We start from the raw sequence: 25,864 nt of genomic DNA on the forward strand, positions 1-25,864 counted from the left end.
GATACCAAGAAACATAAAATATAAAGGCCAAAATGCATTCTTTTCATATTTTGGTCACTTTTTGAAAGCAGTGACTGGTATTTTATCATGAAAGCAGTTTGTGCAATCATTCTTGCAACCAGAACCCTACCAGGGCAGGGGTGATTTTATTTTATTCTTCTGGATTCTTTATTCAAGCGTGAGTCGACCTTACTGCAAAGCCTGAAAATATAATATAAAATCTAAACAAATTTGCATTTCCTCAAAGAGTGGCAATTATAATCAACACCATCTGTATTTATGTGTGACATTATGTGGCTGGTCTTTTGACCGTAATAAAGTTTTATCTATCTATCTATCTATCTATCTATCTATCTATCTATCTATCTATCTATCTATCTATCTATCTATCTATCTATCTATCTATCTATCTATCTATCTATCTATCTATCTATCTATCTATCTATCTATCTATCTATCTATCTATCTATCTATCTATCTAATCAACACCATCAAGTGCTGTCAAGTCCATTCTGAGTCAAGGTAACCCTTTTCAGGTTTTTCTCGGCAGAGTCCTCAGAAGGGGCTTACCATTCCCTTCTTCTGGGAGGAGCTCCGGGACTGTGCAGCTTGCCCAAGGCCACACAGGCTGGCTCTTCTCACTGGAGGTATAGTGTGGAATCGAACTCTCAACCTCTGGCTGTGCAGCCAGATACCTAACTCACTGAGCTATCCAGCCAGCTAAATAACTGTTCAGTTTCAGTTGCCATACGTTTATTTCTTCCACATAGAGTAAGGCTCAAGGACTTTACTCCACCCAAGGCCTAAGGTTTATCAGTGTATGTGGAACTATGTAAGATAGGAGGTAGGAAGAAAAAACATAGTAACTGGAGATGGGCATAAACTACTGGGTTGGTGGTTCATGCTGGTTTATTCATAAGCCCAACAGGTGTTTGGTGCTTCCCAGCCCTATCCGTTCTGGCAAGTGGCCACTTGAAGACAGCACCCTGGCTTCCCTGCCCTGCCTCATCTGGCCACTACCTCTGAGTGGGCACTCACCAAAGGAGGTGGGGCTGGGAAGCATCAAACAGCGGTCTGACTGATAAACAAACCTGCATGAACACACACACACCCCAAGTGGTTCATTTCCATCTCTAATAGTGACACAAAGGGAAGGCCCAGATTATCAAATAAACTATCAGAAAATGATGGAGTACAGAGGCAGGGCAGGAGGGACAGGAGGAGTTATGTGCTGATATCAGTCTTATTTAAAAATTTAAAATATAATTCCTGCTTGAAGCTTGGTGTAACAAGCACCATTTACCAACTGAAACAGAAGAATACATAGCCTGTGCCACATAAGATAGGGCAGAGAAGGAAGCGAAAACAATAGAATTTCTACCAATTCCTTGAGTCAATATAAACAATATAAAACCCATGATATATTTGGGCTATTGTATGGAGGGAAAACCTTCTGGTTGCAGGCCATTTTCCCGTAACGCTGCATTTAAAAGTTTATATCATGTCACAAATCTACCCTGAACAGAAGATTGTTGAAATATATAGCACTTCAGAACAGAGTGACTTTACAAGTCACATAAAACACAACAAGGAGTTCTCAGCACAATCAAATTATTGTGACATACTGAAGGCAATGAACAGCATACACTTGTGTATGACTGATGTCATAGGTTAGGAGGTTTAAAAAAATCATCCCCCATGGTGGAGGGGGAAAAGACACAAGAAGAAAGGGAGGTGAGGTAGCAGAATGAGAATAACCTAAAAAATAAAAACCCCACATTTCACCAACCAAAGAGTCTATGAGGTCTCCCAAGATAGAAGTAGCAATCAGTTTTTGTCCTGTAGTGGCCTGTATTGTCTAAAATGGAGGGCCAAACTTTTCCAACATCCCAGCAAGGCTATGGGTTGTTCTGGGCAAAACCTAACAATATCAAATCACCTAATTATTCCCACTTGGTTGTCTTATCTTGTCTTCATTCTCCACTACATTTCAATGCATTGGCTGAAGTGCTCTTGCTTAGCGTGGTCACATTAAAGTAGGTCCACTGAGGCAGTAGGGATTTGGTGAGTCAAAGCCTCCATAGATCCCATTGATATAAGTGGACCTACTGCAGTTGCAAGTGACTGTGCTAAAACAAGTCACAACTCGAGTAGGGCCATCCGAATCAGTGGAACTCATGGAGAAGACAACTCACCAAACACCCATTGATTCAATAGGCCTACTGTGGTCTGAACTACTACACTAAACAACAGGATCTTGACCACTGTATGCACCACAAGGACTTAAAATCAAGCTGCCCCCTGGTGTTGCTTTCCCCCTCTTCCCCTCACCCCTAATTACCTTCGTAGAATCTGGCCCAATGAAGAGATAGCGATCTCAGAAGCTTGCATTCAGTTGGCCAAATAATAGTATCATCCCAATATGTGTTTGAAGGTTTGTTTTATGGACCCCATCCAAGGCTGGCATGGGTGCGCTGAATGAGGCAGTTGTGTCAGCTGGCAGAATATAGTTTAAATGACCCTCTCCCCTCCAACCACCACATCAGAATGCTGGTGTAGGCATGGGCTTGAAGGGAATTGATAAGCAATGCAATTCTGCCTACATATATTTAACAAAGGTGAAAAAAAGGAGGAGAGAACTAGTGGCTTATTTGGGAGGGGGGAAAATATGAGAAGTGTCATCAGTGATGACAAGTGATGGCAGCCCCCCTCTTTCACCTTTAGGCATAGATGAGGGAGGAGCTGGAGAAAGTGGCTTTCTTTGAAAACAAATTAGAAAGGATACAACAGTGATAACAGAAGCAGAGGCAAAAGACAGCAAAGCAGAGTGCATCAGCTGTTTATGCTGTTGGAAAAGAAGGAGGAGGACAAAAGCTTCCAGCCAGAGCCTTCACATGGATGATTTTCCAGGCTATTGCCTTCTCTAGAGTCATGGGTCTGAGGAACACACTTTGGTACCTGGCACTACAGAAGTTAGGGGATTACATGGCTGTCTCTTTCATCTTTAATGGTGGGAACTGGTGATACGCTCCAGTGTCCTTGGCCTCTACCACTGCCTGTCATTAGTTATCAGTGCTGCCTCCACAGGTCATCTTCCCTCCCCCCATTAAAATGCTTTTGCCAGCTGTCCTCTGAGAGAGGCACTGCCATGACTCATCACTGTGGCTATCACCACTTGTCTCTCTTCCAAGGACATTATCTTCTGCTCTCTTCTTCATCATGGATAGGGCGATGCCTGCATTTCTGCTCCCTTCTCTCCCTTCACATAATCTTTGCTCTTTGGGGCTATGTGGCTGATTGGGGGGGAGGGGCACATATTGTTTACCCTTCAAGCCACAGGAGAATTTGAACCATCTCTTCCAATATGGCTGCCTTTTCCTTTGAAAGAGCTAAATGGGAGCAGTTTGCTGTTGGGAGCAATGAGCCTACAAATGGAAGATGACTTTAACTTCTGAGACTTTCTTGGGGACAACATCCTATTCACTTCCTAGAAATTCGTGGAAGAACTCAAGAGATTAATAGCCAAGGATCTGTGAACTGAATTGTTCCACAAAGGTTGAACGTAACATGCACTCACAGTCTCCAGGGAAGAACCTAGCTAAGCCTCTTACTGACTTTTTATCCTACCAGCTTTACAATGGTCTACAACATTTAAACATTTGAAACAATTCTAAAAATTTGAAAAGATAAAATGGGACATCACAGCAGATACCAGGAGAACAAACACCTGGATGTTAGCTAAGTGACTCGTGTTCCTTTATGCTTACTGGGGGATCCTATGAGCTGCAGTTCAAAAAAAAAAATTGCCACATTGTGGCCAATCATGCCCCAAACTGTGTGGTCACTAATTGAGGGAGGAGCCCTCCACACAGCACATGGGAATTTGGTTGAACCAAAATATGAAGTGACTTCTGTAGACTTTGAGATTCTTGCAGTCAGGAAATGTTCTGTTCTTTTCCCTTGAATACAAGATACCATCTAATGCTGAATCTGATGAGTGCATTAATCCTGAGGAAAAGCAAATAATAATAACATTGTTTTCTTGCCCAGCGTAAGGTGATTGTGCCAAAGCTGCCAGTAGCATCTATCTGTTATGTGTGATGATATTCTCATGAAGTTAAGACGATCATTTTCACTTGATGAAAAAGAACTGGGAGGAAAGGAGCTGGGGAAGAAATTTTAGAAATTTGTAATACTGGAAGTGGTTGGCAGTGCACATTTAATAAAATTAAAATGTTCCAAGCCCAAATGATAAAATGATGCTGATGAGTTTAAGCAGAGGATCCCAGAAAGAAACTCTTAATTTACACTTTTACCACTTCAGTAAATTAACTGTGAGTAAAATTGATAATTAAAATACAACTAATTAAATTGTTCTAATTACAAAACACTCAATTGTTGTACAATTTGAGCACAATTACCAATGAACAAATATTTAACCATGATCCTTATAATATGTTGAGTAAATATTTTCTGTAACTTGGAGGAACACACTGTCACCACTTGTAATGGAAATCTGGATTAACTAAATGTGTGCTTTTGAAAGTTGAGTCAGGTTTGTAATCTGCAGGTGTTTGGAACGCTAGGCATCCATGAACTAAATAACTAAATCAACTCTCTTAAAGGAGTACAGTGGTGACATTAATTCGTTCCAGCGAAATTGCTATAGAACGAAAATGTCGTAATGCAAAAATAAAAAAGCCATTGAAACGCATTAAAGCCTGGTTAATGCGTTCCAATCGGCTAAGAACTCACAGTCCAGTGAAGATCCTCCATAGGGGCGGCCATTTTTGGGTGCCTGTGCAGCGAAAAATGGCTCCTAAACACAGCAGGGAGCCATTTTGAGCACCCAGTGGCCATTTTGAAAACCTGACAATCAGCTGTTTTGATAGTCAGGAAGCGAAAATCGATTCCCAAAACAGGGAACCGATCATCGCGCAGTGAAATTCAAAATGTCATTTTGCGATTGCTTTTGTGATTGCAAAAACTTCATCGTAATGCGGATTCGTCGTTAAACGGAGCGCCCGTCTTGCGAGGCACCACTGTAATTGTGGGTATGTTTGTTTAGTAAATAGATGCAGTATTAAAATTGCTGCTATTACTGATACTATTCTTATTACTGCCACCACTTCTATTGCTCTGTTAAATGCTAAGTGCAAATTTGGTAAAACCTACAATACGACAAACAGAACAAGGAAGTTCATAGAATTTGGTCATCTACATAGTACGATTGCTGCCCCTGTCTAAAAATGTATATCACTTCAACAAACGCTTCCAGCTGCATTTGTAAAAAAGTGACATAAGGAAGAGTTTAAAGAGAAAAAAGTTGTTACAACAATAAAATCAACAAATTAAAAACTGATGTGCCTTAAAAGGTGTGGTGATGGAGGTGAAACAGCAAAGGCAAGTGCAGGAAGTTGCTTCCTTGAGCAGGAAGTTTCACAAATTGTGCAACTCACACAAACACATGCATACACAAAGATAGGGCAGCCACAGAAGAAAGAATTAGTAGATGACCTTGTTGCATGAACAGGTTGATCTAGCAATGGGAATTCCTTCAAATACTCATGGAAAGCTTTTTTAGAAAGTACAACTACATTGATCTGGGCTTAAAGAAAGGAGTTGTTCTTCCTGGGAAAAGTCAGACTTCCACAAATAACATGTGAGCTACCAGTCTGCAGACCTTTAGGTTAATTCTCCTTCCCAGAACCCTCACTAATATTGCTGTTTTCTTAAATAAATATGGCTGATTCCCTTCTACACCAGACTCTCTGCATCTTGCCTCTTCTTTCTACCTTCACCTAAAAAAAAAAACAGTAATACATACTTAAACAAAGAAGAAATTAAGTTTTAAATGTTCTTGTTTGAAATGGACATAGAATGCTATAGCTACTGTGAAACCACAACTTGATTACAGATCTTATAATCCACCAACCAACATTAGCAGTGAGCATGAAGACTGGTGTTTCAGTCCTCCTAAAAGTAAAATTTCCAAGTTGTACTGGAAACTTCCAGGGTCCATCTTTTTCCCCCCCTTTCCATTTGCCTCTCCCTGCATTCCCATATTTGAACCAAAACGAGTTCCGATTTAATTAGGGTCCAAAGACCTCCTGCCTCGTGTCTGTTCTTCATCTGAGTAACATCTGCTTTTTTCTGGCAGTTGCTGATGGGCTTCCAGTGAAAGGTTCCATACCCAAAACAGGAGCTAATTTACAGCTTCAGTGGTCAGCTGGCAGTTTACCAGGTGAAATGATCCAGAAAAAAATGTCTTTTGTGAAACAACAACAAAAACAACAAAAACTAGTCCAGTGTTTTTTTTTTCCATTCACCAAAATGGCAAGGTTTGCTCAGGCGTGTCACCCCTTCATACACAATGGCTAAAACATTCAACCAGCATAATCCTTTGCGATGAATATAGGACACGTTGCAGCTGTTTCTTTCACTTGCATGAGTAAGGCAGAGGAAAGGATATCCTCGTAATTCATGCCAGTGACCCTAATTGAACATGTTCCAGTAACAGCACTGGTTAAAGGGGGGGGCAAGCATGATTATGATTATCATCATCACTATTAATTTTTGCATTTGAATGAAGGACAGATGACCGGTTTGGCTAGAGCAAAATTATTCTGAATATACACCCAGCATTCTCTTTTCAGGCAGGCGGCCTAAGGCTAGGAAACATTGAATGGAGCTATTCAGAAAATGGAATCACATCCAGTTAAATTTAAATTAATTTACATTTATTCCAAGCTATGTAAATTTCAAAAATATACCTTAAACAATATGAGAGAGGAAGAGAGAGAAAAAATTCTAAAAGGAAAATGCATTGTAGTCATTTTTGTAGCTATAAATACTTAAATATTTATATTTTAATGATTATCATATTAATCTTTTTAAAGTGATTTTGCTGTTGTCTTTAAGCTGTAACTTTACACTAAGGACTATTGTATCCACAATTGGCTACACTATATCATTCATTTGAGGTACACAAAACATTTATAAATAGCCACATTTTTCCAATATTGGACTTGAAGTGTAGTAACAGAAGAGTATTTATATATTCTGGCATTTAGTTAACAACAGAATGCTGTTCATAGTTTTCTCTCTTTTTAAAATTTCTTTTCATGCATAGTCAAAATGCCATTTGGATTCATTCCTCCATTAAAATTGCATTCACATTTCTAATGAATAAAGCTGAGGAACTGAAAGAGAAATCATTAGGATGGAAAATTAGAAATGCCCCGTAGAGCTCAAAAATTTTACACATAGACATGGGATGTTCAGTGTGCTTCAGAAAGCTTTGTTTAGATTAGTCTCTGCTGGACCATCAAAATGTGTAGAAAATGGAAATTCTTCCTTCAGTCAGTGTGAGCTTGCAACACACGTACAAATTATGTAGCAATCATGTGTCATTGCCACCCATGATGTGGGGATGAAGAACAACAAAGTGATCTGAGACGGAGGGAAGGAGATTTGCATTCACACAGCCTCTTCTATCCTTGAGAATAGTGAGATCTAGCATGAGATGTACCTCATTTAGGTCTGGGGCAACAAATCATCATCAACTGCAGAACTGGGACCCTGTGGATCATCAAATCCAGCCCCTGTCAGAGAGGCACAGTGGGGATTTGAACACCCAACAACACATCTAATGCATCAAATTATTAAGTAAAATGGAAACCATCTTAATTTTGTGCAGTTGTGCATAATTCATGATTTATGCAACTTTGCAAAAAAATAAAATAATAAAATAATCAACAAGTATATGCAAAATTGATAGTTTTTGTGCAAAACCATTGTTGTCAGTGCAAAGACATTATCATAGAATCATGAAGTTAGAAGGGGCTTATAAGTCCATCAATTCCAACCCCCTGTTCAATACAGGAATCCAAATCAAAGGTCATCTGTCAGGTAGTTGTCTAGGTTTCTCCTGAATGCCTCTAATGTTGGAGCACTTACCATCTCTTGAGGCAATTTGTTCCATTGCCATATTGATCTAACAGTTAGGAAGTTTTTCCTGATATTCAACCGAAATCTGGCTTCCTGTCACTTGAACGTAAGGTCATGCACTTTTCTACAGGTTTCTGTGCTATTCGTGAAGTAGTGGTGTCCAGCCTGATGAAGTGGAATTTTCTCCATGAAAGCTTGCAGTTTGCTTGACTTTTTTAAAGTGGTCCAATGAAAGTATTACCCTCCTCTTACATTTGTTTAATTTTAAAAACCACACAGCTTTTTCTGAATTCTTTCCGGCGTATCACAGGTATCTGTTACTTAGGAAGCAATGTTGTTAAAGGCTAATTCATTGATGGGTAGAATCATAGATCCTAGTTATGTGGTAGAAGGACCTTCCCTCTGCCTCTCACTGCCCCACTACATGTCAAATGCATATGCTGATGTCCATTTAATATGGAAGCCATCTTTGGAGCATGGCTTAAATCTGATCATTCTAAGTCTTAGACTGTAAATTTGAAACTTCATTTCAGTGGTAATATAAAGAAGCAATCTATGTTAGATTATATGTGTCCACAGAAATGGAAAAATCCAAAGATATCACACTGACTCTGATGTCAAACTAATTAAAGAGTGTATATGCACTTCTGTATGCATATACAAGTATACAAGTGGTGCCTCGCTTAACGATTACCTCGTTAAACGATGACTCCGCTTTATAATGGTTTTTTGCGATCACTATTGCGATCGCAAAACGATGTTCCTGTGGGCTTTTTTTGTTTGACGGGAACCAATTGTTTGCTTAACAATGATTTTAAAATAGCTGATTGGCGGGTCGCAAAATGGCCACCAGCTGTGCAAAATGGCTCCCCGCTGTTTTCAGCACTGATTGCTCGCTTTACAGGCATCAGAAAATGGCCACCCTGTGCAGGATCTTTGCTGGACGATGAGGTATTTCACCCATTAGAATGCATTAACTGGTTTCTAATGCATTCTAATGGGTTTTTAAATTTCGCTTGACGACGATTCCGCTTAACAGCAATTTGAACGGAACGGATTATCGTCGTCAAGCAAGGCACCACTGTACTAAGCAATGCTACATGACAGTGAATGGACTGCTTAGGAGAATGGTGGATTCTCTGACATTTTAAGATGATTGAACAGAGGTTGGATGGCCATCTGTCAGGAACGCTTTAGGTGGGGGATTGATGACCCCTGCAGTCCCTTCCAGCCCTAGTCTTCTCTGAGTGTATGAGCCATATGCACAATAAGACAGCATGTTAATGAAAGCTGGATTGGAACCAAAAACCAATCAGACAAGCTGGTAATATCTCCCCTGCTCCAGTGCTCGCTTAAAACTACTCTCTTTTTTTGCCACTTCAAATCATGTTCCTCCAGAATGTGTCAGCTAGAGCATCATATTGTGTAGAACTGTGCATGCATCCCTTCATTTGCAGTTACGAGTCCAATTCAGCATTTTGGGATAGACAATAATTTAATCTGTGGTGATGTGGGTCTGACCTGATTTGATCTGTTCCCTGGATCTGTTGTTCCGAGTCTGCAAATTCAGATCTCTAACCCTCCCATTGACTTTTTATGATTATTATTATTTATTTGATTCATACCCCGCCTATCTGGACCGATGGACCACTCTAGGCGGCTTCCAATATAAAATCCCCCCCCCCCAAGTACAAGAAATTTGGAGACATGGCTAAAACACAATCCTCATATTATGACCTAGCATTCCCCCCCACCAGGATGGATTCAGCATTGTTCCAGTATCCATTCTTGTTGGTGGAAGAGAGAGATTGTCTCCCATTGGCCTGGGGACCACTGGCTACTGAGCTGTAGCGTATGCAGATACTCTCTGTTTAGGTCTTTGGATTAACACCACAACCTCCATTTATTCAGGTTCTACTGTGAGCAGGCAACCACTATTGTCTGCTGTTAGCACATAACCACTGTTACTGTGGTTACCTACTGTTAGCTAAGGAAACCACTACAGGCAACAGATAATGGGAAGATAGTATCCCAGAGCCAGCAAAGAATTAGGATTCGGTTGGTTTACTGGGTAGGTTCTATATATAGAATGGAAAGCAGGTGTCACCTTGCCTTTTGCCTTGGAGAGCAGTTTATCAACCCTTTAATCTCCAGGGACATAAGCAGTGACAATATACTCTTTTTCCAAGACCCAGGCAATTGTTGATAAATCAAGCCTTCAAGCGACGTACAATCAAAACAATTTTATGAATGCACACAATGGTTTATTTAATTGTTTATTTATTTGCAGTGTTCTTAATGTGCAAGGAAAAGGAGTGTGCACGAGATGCTTGCAGAGCCTTAAGAACGATTACAGTAGGACTGCCGTATTCATGGGGAAATTGGTTCCAAGCCCTCCTGTGGATGGTGAAAAACGTAAGTTATAGCAAATGCTATAACAGTCTGTTGGACCTGGTACCTGCAATTTTTATCTCAATGGGGGTCGCTATAAAAGCTAAGCTGAAGTCTTCTGTCCTTTACTAACCTACTGAAGACTGAAGGTGACCATGTTTTCCACCCCCCTCTCTCTCACTCACACAAACAGACACAATCTCAATGGCTCTGCACCATTTCTTCTTACAAGACAATTAAGAATCCATTTCCTCGTTTGCTCAGAAATCTTGAGGAAAGAGGTGGCTGGAGGGCACGATGGGGCGGGAGGTGGGAAATCTCTCCCAGGATGCAGTTTGGCTTAAGGCTTGCACTCCTCCTCCAGCCTTGCCAGCCAATCCAGCTCTGAGTTTTACAACAACACTGCTTTGGAAGGAAGCTGCCTTGCCTATAGAACATAGTGTCTGATTTCCTCTAGTGCCCAGTGTTACAAACAGCTATGATGTCACCTGTCCTTCAAGGTTTAGGCTGGAGTGTTAACATCCAATGGTGGTCGGAAGGCGGGACATCAGGGGGAGGAGCTGGGATATATAGGGGTGTGAATGTGTGTGAGAGGCAGATCAGGATCTGTGAGTGTTGAGATGAGATAGTGATCAGATTGTGTGGAGATATGAGTCTGTGTGAGCTAGAGCCTTTCTTTATGTGATTACCTGATTTATTTGTTATACCAGTCTTAATGTACCAATCAATAAACTTTAGTTATTTTGTTTGAAATCCATTCCGGCCTGAAGATACTTATTGCAGGGGATGGATGGTGGCAGACTACCAGAAGAGTAACAGTGGAGTGACGTAGCGACCTTCCTTGGTGAGGTAGAAGATGGCCGTTACACCCAGTTCTGATAACTACATTTGATTATCTGTATAGTATATCTAGGTATTTTCATTTTAAACGTTAAATATTTTCAGATTGCGGTTAAATGAATCAGTGGATATTGATCCAGCAGATATGGGAGTCTTACTGTATAAGGGTACAGTCCATAACTGATCAACAGCAGGATAATGCTCCAGGGCCCAGCTTCCCATGGTGCAGAATTAATTTGGAGGCAATTTTAGGTCACCTTTTACGCTTCTTTTGAGTGATGCATTGTCTTGAGAGTACCAGGGTGATAGGATGAAGTGACAATTATAAAGAGTGGTTATTTATCCTGCAGCTCTAAGCTATGGGACTTATTTATTTATTTGCATCTTTATTTAAATTTTTGCTCTTCCACCTTTTTCGGTCAAAAGGACACAAGGTGGTTTACATCATTAAAAGACAGTATAGCTAAGAACAGTGAGCGTAAAATACTAAAGCAGCAGTCCATTTAAAAAAACCCACTCATGTAGCCAGTCACTCAAGGAAAGCTTGTCTGGATGGAAAGGGCTTCACCTGCTGGCAGAAGGACAGCAAAGATGGGGCCAGACTAGCCTTCAGAGGGAGAGAGTTGGAAAATCTGGGAGCAATAACAGAGAAGGCCCTCTCCTGTGTCGCCACCAAATGCTCTTGTGAAGGTGGTGGGACTGAGAAGAAGGCCTCTCCTGATGATCTTAACACTGAAGTTGGCTCAGAAAGGAAGACAGCTTGGGTCCACGCTGTTTAGGGCTTTATACATTAGAATCATCATTTGAATCCTGCCCAGAAATGTATCAGTGATAGCTGGAACTGACTAAATGCCTAACTGCTTTCAACTTCTTGTTCAGTATTCTATATCTTATACTATTATTGGAGTTTTATGGCAGGTAGGAAATATTTGATATTCCTGATCTACAACCCAGTGAAACTAAAGTCCTTTGATTTATGTCTGTCCCTAGCTTGGTCTGAAAAATTGCTATGGTAGCAAATAAACATAAGGACACAGTGCTGGTCCAACAAGTATAGCCACACTATTTTCTTGAGAGAGAGTAACAAGAAAATGCCCAGTGTCAGGTCTAAGCTATGTTTGCCCTTTGAAATGAAGGTAGGCTGCAAAAAGAGAGAGCTGCCTTCAGCCTCACAGAAAGCAAAGCAGAGAGCCCTGTATTTTCCTTTGGAAGATGACAGGCACGTTTGTTTTCCCATAGAAAATAAATTGGGAGATGGATATCTCTAACTCTGAAGTGGCAACGTTTGCAGTCTCGCTACCCTTTGAGATTCTTGGGCTGTTTATGCGCTCAGCTTCAAAACCAGCCAAATTAATTATTTTCTCTTTAGAGATCACTGTGTGGGAAAGCACAGTCTCTTTGGGTGTGGTGCTATGGTTCTGCAGTTAATGATATAATTGTGGTTTCTGGAACTGACTCCTTCCGTTAAAGGAGGAGTCCTGTGTCTGTACCCCAAGGAGAAAGGCAAGGTTATGCAGCAGACATCAAAAAGAATGAATTTATTAATTTACTAATTAAAGGGGATCTAATCTGCCTTACTTTCAGTTCAAGTCCAGAAATTAAAAGTTATTTATCCAAAGCACAATTAAAGATAAAATAAGAAAGGAACTCTCATTTAACCTTTGAAATCGGACTGATCCAATATGAACCCTCCAGCCTGTGGATTATGACAGTAGTAGTCTAACACATCTGAAGACCATCTGAAAATTGCTCTAGATCTTTAGCCTTTTTACTTCCTCCTCATATGTATTTCTGAATCTGACTCTTATTCCATCTAGCCCAGTGACTACTGACAGTGACTATTAGCCACTTTCCCATGTTCTAGGGGCAGGCCTTACATGGAGCCTTACATGGAGAAGCTTGGGAACCCTCTGTCTGAAAAGCAGACAGGCCTATGGCTACTCTTCAAGGTATTTCTTCATTGAATATTATGGATATAAGGATTCACCAAACAGGATTCAATTAGGTGAATTCAGTTGTGCTGAGGGGTTATGTTTGCATTTAAATCCTCCTTGTAGTGCTCATGGCGGCTATAGAGCACCAGGCAAAGCTAAGCCACTCCCTTTTTGCCAATGGCCCTCATACTTTTCCACAGCTATTTGGTTCAATTTAAGCAGTGTATCATCATTTTCCTGTCCCCAAATGTGAGAGTAAATTTCCCCCCAAAGGGATTGTCACGCCTCATTTTCCAAACATAATCCTGAATTCTGCTAAGAACTTTGACAGCATGAAATCTCCAGGAGGGTTTTACTTTGTAAATAGTGTTAAGCCCACCCAGTGCTTCGGGGGGGGGGGGGGAGAGAGAAATAGGTCACAGAAGGAAAAGAAAGAGCATTGGACCAAATGAAAGAGTTTCTTTCAAAGCATCATTTCACCTTGCTTAAAAAAAAACGCACATTGCCTCTATGAACTTCAGAAAAGGGCTTAATTTATAGAGAGCAATTGATGTGCTGGCAGGGGATTGTCACATCCCTTAATGACAAGAAAGTCAAGGCCCGTGAAGTAGACATAAGCATGCATGACCCATGGGACCGCGACCTTGTTTCCCCTCTTCTTGGTAGTCAGGAGCTGTTTGCAGTATCCTTTGACAGCTCACTGATAAACACTTTAGCTGAAAAAGAGGTGATCTATGGCACAGGCCTAGAAACAGAATGCTGCTTAATGGACTCCGTAATGTTAGACTGGTGTCTTCTGCTAAGCAAGTAGCCATGACCAATTTCCAGGAAAACAAAGGCACACAGTCCACCTCCTTTGGACTATTGAAACTGAAATTGCTGTTGTTAAGCACTGACAAGCCACCTATGACTTATGACAACCCAATGAATGAATGACCTCAGCCCTACTCGGTTCCTGCCAATTTAAGGCTGTGGCTTTGTTTATGGAGTCGATCCCTCTCATGTTGTCTCTCTTTGCCTCTCAGGCAAACAGTTATCCTCCTGATGTTCAGGACTGCATTTTCTATAATTCTGATCCAGCATGGCCAGCAGTCAAGGATGATAGATGCTATAGTCCAGTGGTTTCCATCCTTGGGTCCTCAGATGTTCTTGAGCTAAAATTCCCAGTAGCCTTTACCGTTAGTTATGCTAGCCAAGATTTCTCAGAATTGCAGTCCAGGAACATCTGGGGACTCAAGGTTGGGAACCACTGCTATAGCTCAATACCTCTGGAGAGCAGTGTTGTCTAGCACTTTAGTAGTCATATATCTACTACCTCCTCATCTCATTCTGGTTGGGGACCTAGACATGAACTGTGAAAATAGTTGCCTCAAGTCAGTGAAGTCATAGGACAGCCATTTTCTTTGCACCCCACCCACAATACTGTGGCCCGAGGACTCCAGGACCCAGATACTATGAAGGAAGGCTCCAGCAGTAGTCCTATCAGCAGATTCCTCTCCCTTTTTCTTCCTCCCAGCATACGAGTGTTGCCATTGAGATAAGGGTAGTTCTTCTCTGCTCACCTTAGACAGAAGAGAACTTTCATTTGTCCTGCCTCCAAGCAGTAAACATCGGAAGTCTTTTGTCATAGGGTTAGAAACAGTGTGAAAAAATAGCATGCCTTTCCTTTGGGCACAGGTCGGTAACTCTTCTTTACGAATGCCTTCCAATGAGTGAACAAAACTGAAGTGTAATATAAATTGATTGGAGCCTAATATAATCTTCTTCTGAAGAATATGAAGCCATTTACATGAACTGAGAATACAGTGGTGCCTCACTTAGCGATGTTAATCCATTCCGGAAAAAACATCGCTAAGTGATTTAATCGCTAAGCGGTTTAAAAAAGCCCATAGGAACGTATTAAAACGCGTTTAATACGTTCCTATGGGCTAAAAACGCACCTTAAAGCGAAATTCCTCCATATTGGCGGACATTTTGGGTGCCTCTACAGCGAGGCAAAACAGCAGCAGCCATTTTGTTTTTGCGGTGGCCATTTTGGAACCGCCGATCAGCTGTTTACAAAAGTTCGCTTTGCTATGATCGCTTCCCCACGATCATCGCAAAGCGAATTTTAGCAATAGAGGACATCGCGAAGCGATCGCTCCAGCGATGGCCAAAAGTCCATCACAAAGCTATTTCATCGCTCAATGGAGCGATTCCTAAGTGAGGCACCACTGTACACAAAATTGCTGGTAAAATGCTCTTCTAATTAAAACAGAAGGTGCTGACAGAGTATAAACCTTTAATAAAAAGCACTGATTTTTGTCTTTTCAGTCTGAAGGGAACTTGCCTGTATGTTTAATGCCAACTATAACTGTATGCGATCAATTTAATCTTCTTATATTAGAGAGAGAAGGGCAAGGAATAATTAGTTTACCAGCCTTAGATACACTGGATGGTTACAGCTCATGACAAAATGCCAAAAATAATCAGAAGAAGCTTAACAAAAAATAAAATCGAAAAATTATGCTTGCCTTCTTCAAGCCTAGAAGGTGTTCTTAAAATAGCCATTTCAGTGTCTAGAATTGCCAGGGAAGAATTGAAGGAAAATTAGATTTAGTTAATGGATGAGAGGAATTAATAAAAAGATGAAATTATAACAAATGATGTGATAAGCATTACAATACAGAAAGTGGCTCAAACATATTGGAATGAGCATTATAACTGGGCCAGATGCCACAGGAAGACTGAAAGATTTCAGATTGTTTTGCAGTACACACCGAAGTTGCAAAAAAAAATTAGTTTGGCACATGCAAGTTTTATGTTGTAAGTATTCAGAAATGTTTACAAGGTGGGTTTGAATCTTCTTTCCCCGTATAAAGAGAATGTTTAACCACATTTCCCCTCATTGCTGTTACCATGCTTAGCCTGTGGTCTTTTCACTGGAGCCTGGAACGTGGTGACTTTTCAGTTCCTTTCATCAAAAGATTTTAGCAGTAATTTCAGTACTGCTTGGAGTAATTTGCTCAGATGTCATACTCCTGATCTATTGGGTTGCCAGAGACACTCTAGACTCTTGATAACTAGACCCATGATTCCCATCAGCTTTTGCTTGATAATATTACCCAGCCAAAGATATAAATGTCTTCCTTAATTTTCAGGTACCTGAAGCAGAAAATTCCAGAAGTATCACGTTAAATAACTGTGACGGCTGTGATGATGTCACCTGCCTGTCACTGCTATGGCTGGAGTTTATCTGCCTATGGCAGGACAGGAGGTGGGACTTCAGTGGGTGGAGTTAATGTATATAAGGGGGGAGTGAATGTGGTGAAGGCAGATTTGGGGGATTTTGGGGAGATTGGGATGAGATAGAGTGTTAGGGCCTGTTTATTCAAGTTATGAGGTACTGTGCTAGAGTCGGTCTGAATGAGAGAGTGATTGAGGGGGACACTTTATTACACTGATTGCCTTATTTAGTTCCTACAGTGATTTACTATTATTTATGTTTTCTCAATAAACAATCCTTTTTAATTTTTAAATCCATACCATTGTCTGATGAGTCAGATCAGTAAGTGTGGTTGGTGGCAGCAAGTAAAGTGTGAATGAGAGAGTGTCGTGACCATTGTGACGTGAAAGGAGGACGTCACAATAACTAACAAATTGTTCTTTTCATGGCACCCCAAATCAGTGGCTTGGGACAAGTAATTCTGCCTACTAATAAAGCTGGCCATGGATAATTGTACTTTGTACATGACATTTACTAGATGTAGGGTTTCTTTTCTGCACTAAAAAGGCTTATCTAGTTCAGCTAACCATGTCTAATGCATATGAAAGAGCCTTATTCCCATGCACGCATCAATTTCTTCGAATTAGGACACATTTTTCCCAGTGAAACCACTTATGAGACATAAACTGTCTAGCATAATAACATTAAAAGTTGATAGAACTGCCATCAAGATCAAGTGATTATTCATGAGAAATATGGAAGAGCATCATTTTAGCAGATAATCGGTGAATCTAAAATTCTGAAAATGTACAGTATTGGCATTACAATGGATACATTCTCCTGTCAGCATTAAAAAGTTCTTATTGAAAAAAGTCCAGAACTTTGTAAGATGAGGCAGAATTTGAGTGAATTAAGGCCCTGAATTTCTTCAACTGGAAGATTGATCATCCAGGAAGTTTAAGATTAAAAGGTTGTGGGCTTTTAGTGCAAAAATCAGTTTCAAAGGTACATGTAATTTCTCTTGTGTTGCGGATTCTCAGATGAAAGGGTTTTCTTTCTATAATACCAGCTTTAAAACCTTGGCAGCAATAAAAGACAAATCACTCTGTTTCCTGTGTGTGTCTCTTTCACATATTTCCTCATAAATCTGTTCCATGAAGTTTCTGTATTAATCTGAGATTTTTTTAAAAAAATGCATAAAAATTTGGATGAAAATTGTTGTTTCACAGTATAGATATATTTTGTCACTGGTGTGTACTTTGAACTAACTAAGATATACATCAGGACTTCTGGAAACTGTAAAAGCTAGTAGTCTGATCTGTGCATTAGTCTGGAAGGTGCAGATGAGGTAAATACATATCAGAATTCACAAAGATCAGTATCTTGAAGCAGCCCTACCTGTAACTCACGCTGAGGAAAAAACATTTCTGTGGCACCTAGAATTGCCTTTTGTGGTTTAATCCATAGCAAATATATGCCCCATGTTGAGGGAAGAGATATATTAAAGTATTTCACAACAGGCAACTCTCTTCTTGTAAAACAGAAATACGGATATTGAAACTAGACCCAATGAGTTGCTATAAGGGCAAAAAACTCCAAAATCATACTTTCAACTTATTTAACTCTTGGGTGAGCAGCAGGACTGTAAAAATTCACTTCTCTCATCCTTTTAGGCAAGGATGATTGCAACATTATTTTCTTTTCCAGTGACATCACTTCAGGAACTTCTTAGGGCCTTTGATAAGATCTCTTTGATTGGCAAGAATGAAATTCTGTGTTTTAAGAAAAGCCAGTTTTGCACAAAGTGCAAAACTATGTTGGATTCTTCACATGTGCTACCTGTGTTGAACCCTCTCTACTTAGTAATAAAACACACTTTTTGTCCTTGGACCAGTTCCACTGTCTCAGCCTGAGTTACCTCCGCACAGCAAGCACAGGATTATTGTGTGGAGGAGGGGAACCATGTATGCTTCCTTGAAATAGAAAAGGAACAAACTAACCAAATAATTTTCCCAGTCCATTTTTGACATTGTGTCATGGTACATCATGATTTCATATATTCCCTCCTTAAGGGGGCAATTTTTTAACTGGACTTCTGGAAGGTTTGTGATGTCATATGTCTCAGTGCCCTCTGACAACATAATCAATATGCATAATGTGGTGATCTTTATTATGTTGCTCGTATGGTCTATTTACACTAGATCAGTGTAGGAATGGATGAATCATTTATACCTACTTCATGTCAGTTTCACATGTATTTAACCAAATTTTTGCATATATCTGTGATTTCTTTAACATTCCTGTTTATTTCTGTGTGCAACTTTCCACATTTAGTTTAAAAAAAAAAAAGTTTAACTAATACACACATTTCTATATACAGCTTTCCCAAATTGAGCCAAGAATGGCATCATCAAATTTGGAAGCACTCACAGTTCAAACTGTGAAGTTGTGTTCTGATTGTATATCAAACCATAAACTGTGAAGCAGATAAGTTTTATTTTAAAATTTAGATTCCTTAAAAATGTGGATCATGTTTCATTCCCTAGCTCAGCAACGATAGCATAAAATTGGTTACCATATTTTTCTGTGTATAAGATGATACTTTTGTCTAAAATATTTAGATTAAAAATTGAGGGCTGTACAAGTAGGGATAGAGATGTTTCATCTTAATGTGAGGAACAAAGAAGTCTGAGGCTTTTTAATCCTTCTACAAAACAACAAGATTTTTTTTCAAAGCATACTCAAAGAAATTTGTGTGGCCGATTTTTTATATTTCTCAAAAGGGAACATTATCAGAAAATGCAGAAACTGTTGGCTTCTTGCATGAATTAGCAAACAATAACATTGGGCTACTTGTTTCTGTTGAATCATTTGATCAACCAGCCCTTTTGTGTTTGATTTGTTCATGTTTGTGTTTGTGTATGCACAAACATAGGGAAAAAGTCACTAGTTTTGTACTGCCACACTTTCCACAAAATACAGAAAACAGGACCAAGAAAAATCACCTATTTCATTCTTGCATTAAAAGGTGAAAGAAGATGCCCCATCTTGAGGGGGGGGGGAGAGAGAAGAGATAAATAAATGAAATTTATAAATTATGCCATCAGCCATGGAAAGAAGTGCACAATGAAACCCTACTTTTCCATGTGAAAGAACCTGACACTACCTAGGTTTTTGCCTCCACTGTGCTGATTTCAACAGCATTGGAGACTTGTAGGCCTGTGTGAGTTCTTGAGGAGATTTGTCTGTGGACCTCCTGAAGTTGTCCATCCGTGACCCAAAGCCATGGCCTCATTTATGCGACCATGTTTATTTTTAATATGTGATAACAGATGTGTATCAAGCCGTCAAGCATGGAGTTCAAATTTGGAAAAGTTGCTTATCAAATCTCAGAGTCCTCTGGGGAGTGATTGCACTGGCTGGAAAATTCTAGAAGCTGGCATCTGAAAAACATTCCAGACTTTGCTTGGGGTAGATATTTCTTTCATCAAAATTAATTTATGTCTATTTTCCCAGTCCTCTACTGTGTGAGTAGGGATCCTTGCTTGGTTAAGTGTCCAAACCAGGACTTGAACAAATATCCAGCTTAGTAGCCATGATCAAAGTCCAGCACAATGTATTGTCACAGAGGACGAGGTAGGAAATAGCATGTTAATTGCCCAATCCTTCTTTGTGCCTTAAGATTATTCTAACAGACAGCTCTTTAGTTCAGTGTTCACTTTAAATTCAGGTGATATTGCAAATCTCAAGCTAAGGTGCTTAGGAATAGAATGTGCAAGATTAATCACTTTCCACAGCCATGAGGAACTAAAAAGGCCCAAAGGAACAATGTTTAAATAGGATGAGTAATCTATTTAGGAAACCAACTTGCATGAATCTTCACACCTTTTGCCTCCAGGTTTTTGTTTTTTTAACATATTTGCTCATGGTCTGTCGTACGCTATAGTTTCCAGGAAAATAAGGGCTCTGTCTGTTTCACCAAACTTAGAGTCATTCATAGCTCACATACAAAATGAATTAAAGAAGTATTTCTGAAGAATCTCAACTATACTTACTGCACTGATTAATTATGTCAGTTCTTGCTTATCTAGTCTTTGTGTTGGAGGAGGGGTTAGTCAGCATTCTTCTATTTCTGGGTGAGGATGGCAAGGAATTCCTGGTCATTCTCAGAAATCTTTCATTGGCAAAAATGAGACTTTGTGCAATTTGCGCAGTTTGCACAAGTGTACAAATTTCACAAAAGGCATAAATTACCCACAAACTAGGCTGATTCCTATTTTGTTTAAAAATATGAAGCATGGAGTGAGTTGTTTGCATCTTTCTAAACTATCAGAAACTCCTTCTGTACTTGCTGCATTTTATTTTTTGCTTCTCAAAGGAAAAGAGTGACAGACATATTTTGGTCAAATTATAGAAACCTAATTAAGGGAGCACAGTTCTTTGTCTTGCACTTGCAGTGATTCTCATGTAGATTTTAAATTCCACCCTTGTCATAATCAGACTGCCTAAACTGACAAGTACAAGAAATTTGGTGAGTGTTATTTTCATCTCCAGTCTTTCCCTAGTGTTACAGAAAACAGGGGAAAAGAAATGAAACAACAACATTACCGCTGAAGCTGCTGCTCCATCTTCTGATGAACATCTAGTTGTGCCAATAAGTGCTGAAGAACAGTGTTTCCAGTTTCTCTTCTCAGCTGCTTGCTGTACAAACATCGCTGTTAAACAACCAGCAGATTTAAGAGTCAAAATAATTACTAGTGGGACACAGCTCTCTGACCTCAGTATTTCACTCAATAGCCCAGAGGCTGTTAATATTGTAGGACCTGTAATGTTGGTCTTGTATCAACCTACAACAAATATGTATTCCTCATAAATTTGATGAAACAAGAAAAGAACATATATTTTCTCTCTAATCAGTATATCTTTTATCACTCCAGCAAGCTAAAGGCAGCCAACCCAAAATAGGCAGAAATAGATATAAAAAACCTGCATTCATAAGATTTTCTTACTATAGTGGCTTAAGCTATGGAAGTACAGAATAGCTTGAATATCTGGTGGCAATATGTGGAAGGAGAAAGGGGCACATGAGAATTTTATTTCAGTTCAATTTCACAGGTTTTTATGTTGTCTTTAGATTATGGTTTTATGATTTTTTTTACCAGTTCCCTTTTACTATAAGCTCAGTGAGAACTCTTGTTAGTGGAAGGAAAATACCGTATTTTTCACTCCATAAGATGCACTTTTTCTCCCCCAAATAGTGGGGGAGGAGTATGTGCATCTTATGGAGTGAATACAGTAAAAAAAGGGTTCAGCCACCACCACCCAGAAGCCTCCCACTGCCATGCTGGGAAGCCTCTGAACTGGCACCAGAGGCTGCTTGCTGTGGCAGCCACATTGAACCTCACCATTCTGCCATCTGCACTGCTGGCTTTCCAGGATCTGCTTCCTGGAGCCCAGCTGGAAAACCAACAGGGCCAACAGGCTTATAGCAGCAAATTTAAATGGTAGAATGCAATGAAAATAGCCAGGGAACAAAGGGAAAATAGTGATTCTAAAAAGATCAGGGGAAACCATAAACACATAGGCATAGGCATCCTTCAGTCTCGAGAGACTATGGTAACATGCTCTGAATCGAGGAGTGTCCTCTCCAGAGCATGAAGCCCGGGTAAGGTAATATGGAGGATAGGCTGTTACCCAAGCAACAGATCCCCCCTCTCCACATTGCTGAAATGGTCCAATGGAAAGGCAAGAGCCAATACGACTGGTTCCAGCAATGTCGCAGGAGTTGGCAGAACGACACATGCTGCCTTCCGGACTCCAGCTCCGGAACCATAAACACAGTCCCTCCCATTACCACAAACAAGGCAGTTAATTTTCCCATATTTGGGGAAATCACAGTCATTAGCACATCCAAAGTGCAATAGATGAGCCTTACCCTGGGAAAACCACTTTTATGATCATGGTATCTCCCCTGCCAGGTATGAGTTGGTATTGCCCCTGCAACTCCTGCCCCTTTCTGTGCCCTGTCCCCCAAAGGCATGATGACCCCCTGGCTGCACCTCCTGATCAGAACAGGGCTGCACAGCCCCAGTCCCGCCAGAGGCCAAGAAAGCTCCTCAGTGTTTCGGGATGCCCCACAGGACCCCCATCAGGGGCTGGATGTTCCTCCCACAATCCTCCAGTGCACAGATATTAGCACACCTAACATGTGGGGAAGGCAGGGAAAGCGGGAAATTCAAACTTTCAGTTAGTGAAGAGGCTGCTTGTCTGCTTCCTTGCTAGTCCAAGCAGTTAGATAGCTGGGAGAGAGACCTGGGACTGCCTGGTATTCTCATTTTAAAATGTAAAATTTAGTTTAAAAGCTGTTTGTTTGGGGTTAGTGCTTGGGTGAAAAGGTGCTCCATTTGAGTTGAAACCTGCTTGTGTAGAAACGTGCATACTTGCTTTAAAAGCTGCCTGGGAAGCCTTTTAGACCAGCGCCAATCAGCTGTTAGGTGGGGAGAGGGAAGGGGGCATGAGTGGAGAAGAGTACAAAATGGCTGCCATCTGCCTGCCGGCTGCTCTTTTTCGGCTGTTTGGGAGGCTACCAAGGCATTGTGAAGAGCCAGGCTCAGTCTACAGTACCTGGTAAGTGACTTTCTTTTAATTTTTTTAAAGTTTCTGACCTTTTTCCCCCATAAAAATGCATTAATTAATTTTCAATGCATTTCTATGGGAAATTTGGATTTGACTTGCAAACTTTTCAACTAGTTCTGGGCATCTAATAGAGAATGTATTTCCAAAGGGTGTTGCAGCAAGGAAACTAACTGTGTTAACAGCTGTTAAATAGTTTAATTCCACTATTTATCCTCCACACAACTAAAAGGGACCTCTCAATGCAGTGCCAAATCAGACAAACCATTTCTAACTTAATATAGGCTTGAGCTGTAGCTGGGCAGAGTCGCACAACAATCTCATCTGTCATTGAGACATTTCTATAAGCATGGGGAGGAGGTGGATGAAAGAAAATGTAAAATATAGGTAGAGTGGTATAGGTCTTATCACTGGCTGATAATGGTCTATATGTACTTGACTAAAATTTATAGTACACAAATTTATGGTACATAAACTAGAGTACACAAACCTTTAAGTCTCTCCATTTGTTAATGACAGTGGTAATGGTTCTTAATGCCACTGTTGATTGCTGTTCACTTTACATGGTTCAAATGTTATTCTGTTATAGTTTATTAAATATTTTATTACACTATTTGGTTCAGAATATATTTTCCCTGTTTTCCTCCTCTAAAAATTAGGTGTGTCTTAAGCTCAGGTGCATCTTATGGAGCAAAAAATACGGTACATGACATCATAAATAAATAACTGCAGTCTAAAGGGTGCCTGTGGCCCTATTTATCTGGCTTCCTGTGGAACCAGAACTTGGTTTGGGTGAAAATGTAGCCATAAAAAAGGATTATAAAGCTTTGCTCATCCTATTGTCATGGACAAGGATGGGAAATTGAAAAATTCCTCACCTTGCCAGCAAGAATGGTAAGGAACTTCCTGACACCCTTGGAAGAGTTGTTACATCAAGAACAATGTTTTGCAAAACAAATCAAACCATTTGTATACAATTTCCCCTTTCGGTTAAAATTGAGCAGTGCAGTCTCAATTTCATTGACAATTTACTTCCAATCATAAAAGTTCTCACATGGCTTACCATGACTTGAGGCAGGGAATCTTCTCGTCTTTAAAATTCCTTATCAAGATTTTTGTGTGTGTCAAGAGAGTCTGAATCCAGGAGGAAAAGAAACATAATGAGTGTTCTTTCTATCCCTACTGGCAAACATTAAAGAAAATGCTCTGAGTGAAAATACTCAAAAGAATTTGTTGCTATGTAGTTCAGAACCAGAAAGATTAAATGCTAGCATTTTATATTTAAATCAGTTCTTAAAAATACCCACATGTCTGTGAAACGGTTAGCCAAAGATTTGCAATGAGATGCACCAGGTACCTAAACTTAATATTATGCTTTTTCAAGTCTGCTACCTCAGGCTGAGCTATTAAAAATGAGGGGAGGGGAGACAATAAAAGAAGTTCTCCTCTATTATAACAGCAATAGTTCATCATCAGCCATTTCTGGCATCTCGCTACTGTGAATCAGCACTGTGACAAGCCCCATTCAGACTTGCACATTCTATTGGATTTGAAGCCAGGCTCCTAATAAGACGTGCTGTGAGAAGCACTGTCTTTGTCAGGCCAAAGGCAAGCTGAGGAGAGCTCCTTTGTCCAGGTGCAGATGGCTGAATCCTCCGAAGCCAAGTCCAAATCTGAAAAGAATTCAAGTGGAGGGAGTTTCCTCCCACCTGCTTGCTCCTAATGATACACCAACAATGCTACTTTTCACCACCGATACTGCTGTCATCCTTCTTTCTTGGATCTCAAGCGGTCATCACCTCCTGTGGGTGAGCCAAAAGTCACATGCCCAGGACAGAGTTTCAAGTCTAATCAGAGATATTCTTGGAAGCAGTCCTCTCCCCCATCCTCCACCCACAAATCTCCCTCCAAGTCATCCCACACAAAGCCTATCAGCTTGCAAAAATTCGGCACACAAGCAGCTTTTGAACAATGCGGTTGGGCAGAAACTAACTGTGGAGAGAAGAAGAAGCTGTTCTCAGCTCCTTCCTCTCCGATGACGACAATTAATAATTAATCTCAGGGGACAGTCTTGGCTGTCACTGTGGATTGCTTCTGAAATATTTACCGGTTTGCTCCAGTGTTTCTCAACCCACAGGCCACAAGTCTGGAAATGACGCTTACCTGAGCAGGCTTCTGTGTCTACTCTGAGAAATCTACATGCCTCTTAAGCAAAGCCTTATGAAGCAGAAATGTTTTGGGGTAGCTGTGCTTTAAGGCAGATGTTGTTGTATTCATCCCTATGGCCAAAGTTAGAACATTAATGCTGCAATGCTTTGTACAGAAGGATGGCATCAAATTTCTGTAACAAAAGGGAGGGGGACTGGCAAACAAATGCCTCTATTTTGGAAAATTTACCTTGATTATAAGCCTCTCCCTCACAATGAATTCAGCTCATAATTAAAGCAAAGTGTGCTGCTTACATGCCACCTTATAGTGCTCAAAGCACTCTCTGGGTGGCTTACAATGTAATTATGCAGGCCACACATTCCACACACACATATCAGCAAGTTGGGTTCTCAGTTAATGACTTTGGAAGGTTGGAAGGCTGAGTTAATTTCTAGCTAGCTGTCTCAGCCTGTCAGGATCAAACTCAGGCAATGAGCAGAGTCATGACTGCAGTACTGCAGTACTGTAGTTTAACCACTGTGCCATGATTTCTCACAATGAGTGACAGCTATCTCAAGCACAGCAAGCAGTGATTCTGCTCCCTTTCTCCAACTTACCTTGTAAAGAAGGACAGAAACAATGACAGAGAACCATGGTGGCTGGAGGAGTTGTCAAAAAACCCACAATCTTTTGTTAGCTCTCACTGATAGTAGGGAAGATGAAGGACAACGACAAGTCTCATTTTTCCCAGTATTTCTGGTGA

General features: G+C 40.4%; 1 long non-coding RNA gene and 1 other non-coding gene across 2 annotated transcripts; both read right to left on the minus strand.

Moving 5' to 3' along the window:
- Positions 1-16,458: 16,458 nt before the first annotated feature.
- On the minus strand, positions 16,459-24,091 carry LOC144585830 (uncharacterized). Its single transcript, XR_013540395.1, has 2 exons — positions 24,017-24,091; positions 16,459-21,035 (listed from the first exon to the last, which is right to left on the minus strand). It is a non-coding gene; the product is annotated as an uncharacterized LOC144585830 (long non-coding RNA).
- On the minus strand, positions 22,143-22,306 carry LOC140703389 (U1 spliceosomal RNA). Its single transcript, XR_012082806.2, has one exon. It is a non-coding gene; the product is annotated as a U1 spliceosomal RNA (small nuclear RNA).
- Positions 24,092-25,864: the final 1,773 nt, after the last annotated feature.

The sequence above is a fragment of the Pogona vitticeps genome, chromosome 1, assembly GCF_051106095.1.
Source record: "Pogona vitticeps strain Pit_001003342236 chromosome 1, PviZW2.1, whole genome shotgun sequence".
Classification (NCBI taxonomy): Eukaryota; Metazoa; Chordata; class Lepidosauria; order Squamata; family Agamidae; genus Pogona; species Pogona vitticeps.